Below are 10,044 nucleotides of genomic sequence, written 5' to 3' on the forward strand. Positions count from 1 at the left end.
AGATGTGCCAGCGCCTGCAACAACATTGGCTTCAGCTGATTCATTCTTTCTTGAGAAAACAGTTGAGTTGGACACTATTCCAGCCCCAAAATTGTTCCTGGATGTGGTGCAACGTCAGTGGGTGCCCTCAACACCATCATCCACAGACAAAAAAAATTACAATGTGGCCATTGAATTGGCTTAGCTTCTCCAAGTCCCATTGATAGACGCTCCAATAGCGGTGCTTCAGTCGAGTCAGTGGGTGCCTCTGAAGAATAGTTCAGGTGTAGTCGGTCCAAATCGGTTCTTAGGTGGTGCCCATTAGAAGTTCAACTGGACTCCAGTTGGTCATGACACTGGGTGTAACATGCTAGACTAACAGGTATTTTGATATTTGTGTCTGCCAGTCCCTGGGGCCCATTTGAGCCAGAGTCTCTTTTGCTGATCATACCATTCTCTCTGCCTGCCCATTGCTGGCAGGGTGGAATGGTGCAACCAGGGCATGACGGATGCCATGACCCGCTAGGGACAGTTCGAATTGGTTGGACATGAGTTGTGGCCAATTGTCTGACACCAGGTTGCTTGGTAGTCCGTGGGCTGCAAACAGTTTTGTAATGCCTTGATGACGGCATCTGAGGTGGTTGATGGCATTAGTATCAACTCCAACCATTTGGAATCTGCATCAAGATGTATTTATTCAGGTAGTCCTCGACTTAACAGTAGCTCATTTTGTGACTTTTCAAAGTTGAAAGGGCACTGAAAAAAGTGAGTTTTAACTTTTAGAGACACTCTACTTAAATATCTTCTAAATACATTTTGAAGCATTCACTGCCCTAATAAATGGAGACATTTCTTCTTTCTTCTGGAGTGGGTTTGCTAGTAGCAAATATATTCCATTTTAAATTTCCAAAGTTCATAAACTATGAACAAAAACAAAAACAACCCCACCAGGTTCAAAGTAACCAGCTTCACAATTTGTTCTTCAATTACAGTGAAATGTTAAACCACATGCTTCACAGAAACATGACTTATGCCCATTTTTCACACTTACGATTTTTCTGGCAGTCCAATCATGCTTGGTTCATACTTATGACCGTTGCTGTATCCCAAGGTCATGTGATCACCTTTCACAACATTTTCAAAAGCAAAATCAGTGAGGAAGCCAGATTCATTTAACAATCGTGTACCTAAGTTATCAACTGCAGTGTTTTATTTATAAATGGCAATAAAGATCACAAAATGAGGCAAAATTCATATAACAAATGTCTCACTTAACAACAGAAATTTTGAGCTCAGGTGTGGTCGTACGTTGAGGACTACATGTACAGGAAAGTCAAGCTGCGACTTGACTCCATAACAAGCTGGTATTTAATTTGAGTTTGTCCCAAGAAGCTTTGAACAGGAACAAAATTAAACATAAAATATTAAATGTACAATATTTCTACCCTATTCTTGCCTTCCTTGGCTCTCAAGATGCATCTATACAGATAGTACTCGATTTACAGTGGTGGCCAAAATTGTGGAAACCTTTTGGGCAAAGTGTATTTTTGAGGTTTGATGGCTTATAACACCACATTTTTTTTAGTAGTACCATAAAATTATATATCAATGGAAAGATAATTTAATCAGGAATATAATGCAACAAGATTTGTTCAATTATCTGTATTGTATGAAAGATTATAGCCCAATAACCAGAAAAAGGAAGCACAACTTGCTTAGGTTAATATCAGGTAACTTTCCTTCATCAGGTTGTAGTTGTAGCCAATGAGCATGAGTGTTTAGAGAGTCAATCAGGTGTCATCTTGTTTTTGGCAATGAGCCAATCAGATCAAAGTAGAATTCAGTTATTGATGTCATGTATGGAAGTTGAGACGAGGACATGAGACGAGGACATTTCTCTATATTATGTGATCACTATCAAGTTGGTTGGGGTTTTGTGTGTTCTTTCATTTAGTGAGCTTGTAAAACACAATAAAATTAAAGTAATGGTGCAAAGAGTTGACTGGTCACCCAGAAAGTGATATAAAATAGCATTATTAAGTGAACGGGGCTACAGTTATAAAGAAATTAGAAAAAAAAATTGGTGGAAACTTAACCAAAGGTGGCATTTCTACGTTTTTGAAGAGGTATAAGGAGGAGCCATGGTGGTGCAGTGGGTAGAGTGCAGTACTGCAGGCCACTTCAGCTGACTGCTAGTTCAGCAGTTCAGTGGTTCAAATCTCACCGGCTCAGGGTTGACTCAGCCTTCCATCCTTCCGAGGTGGGTAAAATGAGGACCCAGATTGTTGTTGGGGGCAATATGCTGACTCTGTAAAACCGCTTAGAGAGGCCTGAAAGGCCTATGAAGCGGTATATAAGTCTACTGCTACTGCTACTGTATAAGGAGACTCAGCCACTACAAAACCACACTGATAAAGGAAGGAAAAAGTGGACGACAGCAAGTGATGAGAGAAGAATTAAGAGACTGTGCCCATGTGACAGAAGAAAATCCTCTGGGTGTATACAAGATGAAATGGCGCAATGGAATGTGAAGTTGAGTGGAAGGACTGTTCGGCGCAGACTGCAGGAATTTGGCCTAAAATCTAGAATTCCACCAAAAAAACCACTTTTATCTCTCAAACAATGGTTGAAAAGACTAAACTGGGCTAAAGCCCATGTTACCTGGACAGAGGAACAATGGGACAATGTTATTTGGAGTGATGAGACCAAGATCTCCCTGTTTGCTATCAAACCTCAAAAATACACTTTTCCCAAAAGGTTTCCACAATTTTGGCCCCTACTGTACAATAGTTCATTTTGGAACTGTTCAAAGTTGCAGTGGCACTGAAAAAAGTGAGTTCTGACTTTTTTTACACTTACAACTGTTGCAGCATATTGATCCATATTTATGAGGGTTGCAGTGTCCCGGGGTCATGTGATCATCTTTTGCAAACTTCTGACAAGGCAAGTCAATGGGGAAGGCAGATTCACTTAACAACTGTGTTACTAAATTAACAACTTCAGTGATTCACTTGACAACAATGGCAAGAAAGGTAGTAAAATGGGGCAAAACCCAGCAAATATCTCACTTAAGAACAGAAACATTGGACTCAATTGTGGTCATAAGTCAAGAACCACCTCTATCCCTCTTATACGCTTTCCCAGGGCTAAGACTCCAGGCTTTGCTCCCATCTTTCTTTCCACTCGCAGCTCCCAAATTTCTCTCTTCTCTTCCCTCCAAGAATATCAACCAGGAGGAGGAGCCCAGTGTTAGTCTCCTTGGATTGATGGTCCTAAGGTCCAATCAGCACTCAGTGAATTTCCTCCTCCTTTCCCAACACAGGGCTTCAAAATCAGGCCTGAGAGAAGAGAGGTCTGCAGTCCAAGCCGTTTGTCCTCCTGCAGTTCCCCCCTCAGGCTCAGACAGGAGGCGTTTTCAATGGTTGGCACCCTCTTTTGCAGTGAAGACCGACACACAAAAACAAAATCCATAAATAGCTATGAATAAGATGGTGGTGGTGATAAAATACCAGGGCAAAACAACACAAGGCAACAGGAAGGAGATTTGCCAATTGAGAGCAAATGTTGAAATCTCTGTGCCCATTTGCCCCCCCCCCTGTATGTGTGTTTATTTACCATAAGACATATAGATGTATATACATATGGACTAGCAATATGTTTACATCTCATGCATATTAATAAAAGGTACTAAAATATAATTGTTAAAAAGATCTATGTTCAAAACCAATGTCTAGGCCATCTAACCATTGAAGAGAGGCATAGTTTATATTTTAAAAATCAGATACTGTATATGACCTCAGATTCCAGCCAGTCACGATGTGACTTAAATCTGATGAGGGATCCGCAGTTTGTGTGTATTGAAGCACTTGTTTGCAGTTCTTGAGACCTAATACTAATCCCTATCTAAGTTGCCCTGGCACAATTTTTTTCCTCATCCTGATCGATGATCTCTGGAGAGCCAGGGACGAGGGTCATGCCTCTGTCCTAGTGCTCCTTGACCTCTCAGCGGCCTTCAATACCATCGACCATAGTATCCTTCTGCGGCAGTTGCGGGAGGTGGGAGTGGGAGGCACCGTTCTTCGGTGGTTCTCCTCCTACCTCTCGGACAGGTTGCAGTTGGTGTTGGTTGGAGGGCAGAGGTCGACCCCTAGGCCCCTTAAGTATGGGGTGCCACAGGGTTCGGTCCGGTCCCCCCTCCTGTTTAACATCTACATGAAGCCACTGGGTCAGATCATTCGGCGTCACGGGATAAAATACCACCAATATGCAGATGATACACAGCTGTATCTGTCCGCCCCGTGCCAACTCAGTGAAACGGTTGACGTGATGTGTTAGTGCCTGGAGGCTGTTAGGGTCTGGATGGGTGTGAAGAAGCTTGCACTCAATCCCGACAAGACCGAGTGGCTTGTATTTTTCCCTCCCAATAATTGGCCTTGTATTCCAACTCTCAGGCTGGGGGGTGAAATTATATGCCCCTCAGACAGGGTTCGCAATTTGGGAGTCCTCCTGGATCCACAGCTGACTTTAGAACACCATTTGTCAGCTGTGACCAGGGGGACATTTGCCCAGGTCCGCCTGGTGCACCAATTGCGTCCCTACCTGAACCGGGAGGCACTCAGAACAGTCAATCACGCCCTTGTGACCTCAAGACTGGACTACTGTAACGCGCTCTACATGGGGCAGCCCTTGAAGAGCATTCGGAGACTTCAGCTTGTCCAGAATGCAGCCGCGCGAGCGATTGTGGGTGCACCCCGATACACCCACGTTACCCCTATCCTCCGCGAGCTGCACTGGCTACCTATTGGACTCCGGACGCGCTTCAAGGTGCTAGTCGTTACTTTTAAAGCCCTACATGGTATCAGACCTGGGTACTTGAGAGACCGCCTTCTGCCAATTACCTCCCTACGACCAATTAGATCCCACAGATTAGGCCTCCTCCGGATTCCATCAACTAGCCAGTGTCGACTGTCGACCCCCCGGGGGAGGGCCTTCTCTGTGGCTGCTCCGGCCCTCTGGAACGATCTCCCCGTAGAGATTCGAACCCTCACCACCCTTCAGGCTTTCCACAAAGCCGTCAAGACCTGGCTTTTCTGACAGGCCTGGGGCTGTTACCATGCAAAGATTGTTTTTTCAAAGGTTTTAACATCAGTCATATTTCAAACCTACTTTCAGAGGATGAAGGCTTAAATTCATTGGCTATCTCTAGCCTCTATTCCCAACTTTTGTTGTTCAAATCAAGGAGGCAGGGTAGCAAAGCAGAGAGCTGAAATGGCAGCATAGTCCAGTGTTTGCAAATCCCTTCTGTTATTTCCCAGACTAATAGAAGAAACCAGCTTGATTCACTTCTGGCTCCAAGATAGGCATACATGTAGGTGTATTTATGTTTTCCTAAGAAAGGATATATTTAAATCTTCAAAAGATCTACCGGGAAGAAGAGATTCGTTTAGAATGAAATTGGACAAAACCTACTTTTGCAAAAGACAAGAATGGAGACGAGGCCAGAGTGAATTCAGCAAAGCTTTTTTATTAAGTTCACACGAAAAATAGGAAACTGTCAGCCGGTCAACCAATCAGATTAAAGTATTTTCCCACTTCAAAAGCAGACCTGAGTGAGAACTTCAGCAACTAAATGTTATGCACTTTAGCATTCGTAGTCCCGTAGATAGGTGGGGTGGCGGAACCCTGTCTCGGACTGAGCAGTTCAATTAGTCCGTCTTTGGGAGAGGTGGAGCCGCAGCTGCTGCTACAGGATCCATCCTTGGCCATATTGGAGGCTCGGCTGCTGGGATCTCTGTCACAATGGGAACCAGTTCTGCCGGAACTATTTGCTGACTGGCCCCCAGTTCAACAGGTACCTGTGTTGCACTTCTATCTCTGTTTGTGGTGGAGCTTCGGAGTCATTGAATCTATTCTGGCTGGCGGCAGACGGAGGTGTCCAAATGACTCCCCAGTTGGTTGATGTTGCAGCGCTATACTTTGCCATCCTCCATCTCCACTCAGTAGGACTGTGTTCCTGTTATGGTTATAATCCAAGCAGGAATCCAGAGGGCACCCCCAGTGTCATTATGTGTATAAACCTGTTTCCCATAGCGAATGACCAGAGTTTGCTGGTTTAGTCAGTGGGTGCCTCTGAAGAATATTTCAGGTGTAGTTGGTCCAAATCGGTTCTTAGGTGGTGCCCCATTAGAGATCAGCTCTTTTTCGGCCTCAATTTCCAATGAATTCCACCTTCGTTGCCAGTGTTAAGTTACCCATGGACTGGAAGAAAGGCTGGCCTCAGAAGCCTCTGCATCCTGATCCCAGCTATCCTCTGATTCCTCCTCCAGAAGGTCAGCAAGGGAGTCCACGTCCCAGAGGCTGCTGGTCCTGGAGCCACCAGGATGGTCAGTGAATCCTGTAAATGACAATATGGAGGCTAAATCCTAAGCTTTCTGCATCCCAATAAGATTGCTAGAAGATAGGGTGCATAGGTTCTGGCTGAGAAAGGAGACGAGGTCAGAGTGAATTCAGCAAATCTCTTTTATTAAGTCATATGAACAACAGCAACAGCCTAGCTGATAGCACTCCTTTTATAGGAAGCTGTCAACTGGTCAACCAATCAGATTAAAGTATTTTCCCGCTTCAATAGCGGACCTGAGTGAGAACTTCAACAACTAATTTAAGCTATTCATTTCAATATGTAACACAGCCCATCAAGAATAGTGAGACTGGCTTCTCACAAGTAAAGGAGCTGACCTTTCCTGCTCCTGCCTTTTGTCTGCCCTAAGTGTTCTGGGTTCAGGTGCAGAAGGCAGTTCCTGTTCCTCATCACTAATAAGCTGGCAGCTGCCTGATTTTCCCAACTGAAGCCTGAGGGCTGCCCTGCTGAAGCTGCTATTTCAGCCAAATAACTCTTGATAGGCTGCTCAGAGCCATTGACCAACTCACCTCCTGAGGTGCCTGGGGCTGGTTCCTCCTCCTCCAAGCTGACCTCTGAAGAGGAATCTGGAGAAGCACCTGGGGGAGGAATCTGAGATCCTTCAGGGTGTCTTCTCCTTCCTCTGGAGAATCCTGTGAATGATAATGATTCCTCCTCTTTAGCCATCAGGGAAAAGAAACTCATAATTCCTAAAAGAGGTTCTACTGAATGGGGATCACATTTCCCATTGGAACACCGGTCCCTGATGCTTTGCATCAAAGGAACCAGTCGCACCAGACCTTGGGTGCATATACTTAGCCTAAGTACCTTGTTCCAGGCTGCTCGGAGCCATTAACCAACTCACCTCCTGAGGTGCCTGGGGCTGGTTCCTCCTCCTCCAAGCTGACCTCTGGAGGGGAATCTGAGGAAGCATCTGGGGGAGGAATCAAAGGCTATTATTAGTACCACGTTGCTCTTTCTGGAGCTACTTGTACTTGCCCTCCACTCTTCCTAGGTAGCATATTGGACACCTTCCTATCTGAGGGACTCATACCTCCTCTCATTGAAGGAGATGATCCAGGGAGTCCAGGATGTCCTCTTCCAGGCTGCTGAGATCCTCCAGCGTGTCTTCTCCTTCCTCTGGAGAATCCTGTGAACAACGATTGCTCTTTAGCCATCATGTTGGCTGGCACGACAAACTCTAGCTAAATGCCCCGTTTGGTTGAACCTTGGAAAGATGGCGCTTTTAAATTTACATGCCCATTTAGAACACTGGTCCCTAAAGCTTTGTGGGAAAGGAACCAGCTGCACAAGAACCTGAGTGCATATAGTCAGCCTAAGTACCTTGTCCCAAGGGCTGGGTGTCCCCTTGCTCCACTGCCCAAAATGCTCTAGCACAGTTCACTCAGGTTAGGAGAACTGACAAGAGGGATCCTATCCAACTGAAAACACTTTGTCCTTCTTACCCATGGACTGGAAGAAGTCTCTGCATCCTGGTCCCAGCTATCCTCAGATTCTCCTCCAGAAGGTCAGCAAGGGAGTCCACGTCCCAGAGGCTGTTGGTCCTGGAGCCCACCAGGACGGTCAGCGAACCCTGCAAATTACAATATGGAGGCTAAATCCGAAGCTTTCTGTGTCCCCATTAGATTGCTAGAAGATAGGGTGCATTCAGGCCCTATGGGCCAACAGCAAGAGAGCCTTTGCAAGCCTTAAGCTTAGAAAGATATATACCACAATTTCTCCCACTCCCATCAGGAGTCATGGCATAGCCCTAACCCTAACCATCGGCCCCATTGCCAAAACTTTCTTACCTCTGGAGAAGACGTGTCCTGCCCAGGAAAGAGCTCCTCCTCCACTGTTTCTCCTTAGGGATCCTCAAATGAAAATACCAAGATTCTGTCTGTTGGCATATCAAGAAATCCAGAGTCAGGGCTTCATCTTTTCACATGGGGAGGAACTGTCCAGGCCTTACCAACTCAGTGAAGGTCTCCAGAATCGTGGACATTTGCGGCCTGCAGTGCTCCTGCCTTTCCTCTCTGGGAGGAGAAAACAAAAGGGCCAAAGATCAAAATAAGCCCTGGGCTCTTTTGTAAGAATGGTCATGTGGAGGCTACAGAAACCCTTCCGGCTAGCCTGCCAAGGGGCTTGGCCTTCCTGTGGGATTCCCCTGAGCCATTCTTCCTTTAGCAGAAGCAGAGGCAGAGATGCCTTCCCTCTGCAAGCGTTTCACCCTCTGAGGTGTTACGTACCTTTACTGACAGGCACTGCTTCCTAGTGCAGTGTTTCTCAACCTTGGTGACTTTAAGTCCTATGGACTTCAACTTCCAGAATCCCCCAGCCAGCATAGCTGGCTGGGAAATTCTGGGAGTTGAAGTCCACAGGACTTAAAGTCACCAAGGTTGAGAAACACTGTCCTAGTGCATGTGTCCTGGGTCCTTCAACATCCCCATCGATTGCCATTCTTCCGATGGATTCTGAAATAACTATGCAGATACTCTATCTATTGGTATATCAACAAATCCACAAAGTCAGGGCTTCTGACATTATCATTGGGAGGAAGCTAGTCTGGCCTTACCGACTCAGTACAGGGCTCCCAAATTGTAGAGAACCGCAGTGTCCACTTTAATGAGCTTTCATTTCTGGGGAGAGAACAAAGGGCCTGAGTCATTCTTTTGTTAGCAGAGGTAGAGGCAGAGGGTAGAGATGCCTGCCCTCTGCCAACCTTTCTTCTTCTTCTCTTGGGGGCCTCAGAATCCCTCAGTTGAGACCACTAACCCCAATGAAATGAGAGCTGGCTGGACATCTTCCTTCCTGGGACTTGGGGTGATGGCAGGAGTACACATCACCACCTGAAAGAAAGAATTGTTCATTGATGGCATAAATTAAAAGTCCTCTGCATGTGGGGGAATGTTTATCTTCCCCAGGAAGGAAGGGCTGCATTACAGAGGGCAAAAAGACAGCAGATCATGGGAAATGTGGCTGATAGTAAGAGGCTCAAAATGGCTCTTCCTTAGTATTCCCCAGGATTTTCCCTTCCAAGCCATCAAGATCTTTCCATGAATCCAAGGAGCTCTTCTTCAGCTTTCTAGGCTGGCCATGTTCCCCCCAAGTGGGAATTCCCCCCTTCCCCCACCTAGTTTGGAAGCATGAACTCCCACTGGCTATGTTGCCTAAGTGTCCTTACCCCTGGAAAGGAAGATGTGACTCCATCAGACGCATGATATGTCTCCCATTCTCCCTGCTGTTCATCCGGTTCCTGCGCCTCGTTAGTCCTGACCAAAAGAAGAAGGTGACATGTCAAAGAACATCCATCTAGCTGAGTCTCTCTTTTTTCAGCCTGGCCAGTCCGCCTGCCCATCCTTTTGCCCCTAAACCATGGCAGACTCTGCAGTCCATCAGTGGTGCCCCACCATAACCAGGGTTTGAGGAGAAGGTGGTGGCAGCTATCAGGTATCCCAGGAAGGTCTTCAATGTTTCTCTTCATATAGCAGAAAAGTGCTGAACAGCTTTTCTCCCCAATTGGTCATCTGGTTCCTGTGCAGTCCTGAACAAAAGAAGAAGGTGACATGTCAAAGAACATCTATCTAGCTCAGCCTCTCCTTTCTCAGCCTGGCCAGTCAGCCTGCCCATCTTTTTGCCCTGAAGTCCCTTCTGGACAGAAAGCCATT

General features: G+C 46.1%; 1 long non-coding RNA gene across 1 annotated transcript; it reads right to left on the reverse strand.

The window, feature by feature from the left end:
• Positions 1 to 5,483: 5,483 nt before the first annotated feature.
• On the reverse strand, positions 5,484 to 7,019 carry LOC116505377. Its single transcript, XR_004254931.1, has 2 exons — positions 6,907 to 7,019; positions 5,484 to 6,373 (listed from the first exon to the last, which is right to left on the reverse strand). It is a non-coding gene; the product is annotated as an uncharacterized LOC116505377 (long non-coding RNA).
• Between the last annotated feature and the right edge of the window lie 3,025 nt (positions 7,020 to 10,044).

This window comes from Thamnophis elegans, chromosome 3 (genome assembly GCF_009769535.1).
Source record: "Thamnophis elegans isolate rThaEle1 chromosome 3, rThaEle1.pri, whole genome shotgun sequence".
Taxonomy (NCBI): domain Eukaryota; kingdom Metazoa; phylum Chordata; class Lepidosauria; order Squamata; family Colubridae; genus Thamnophis; species Thamnophis elegans.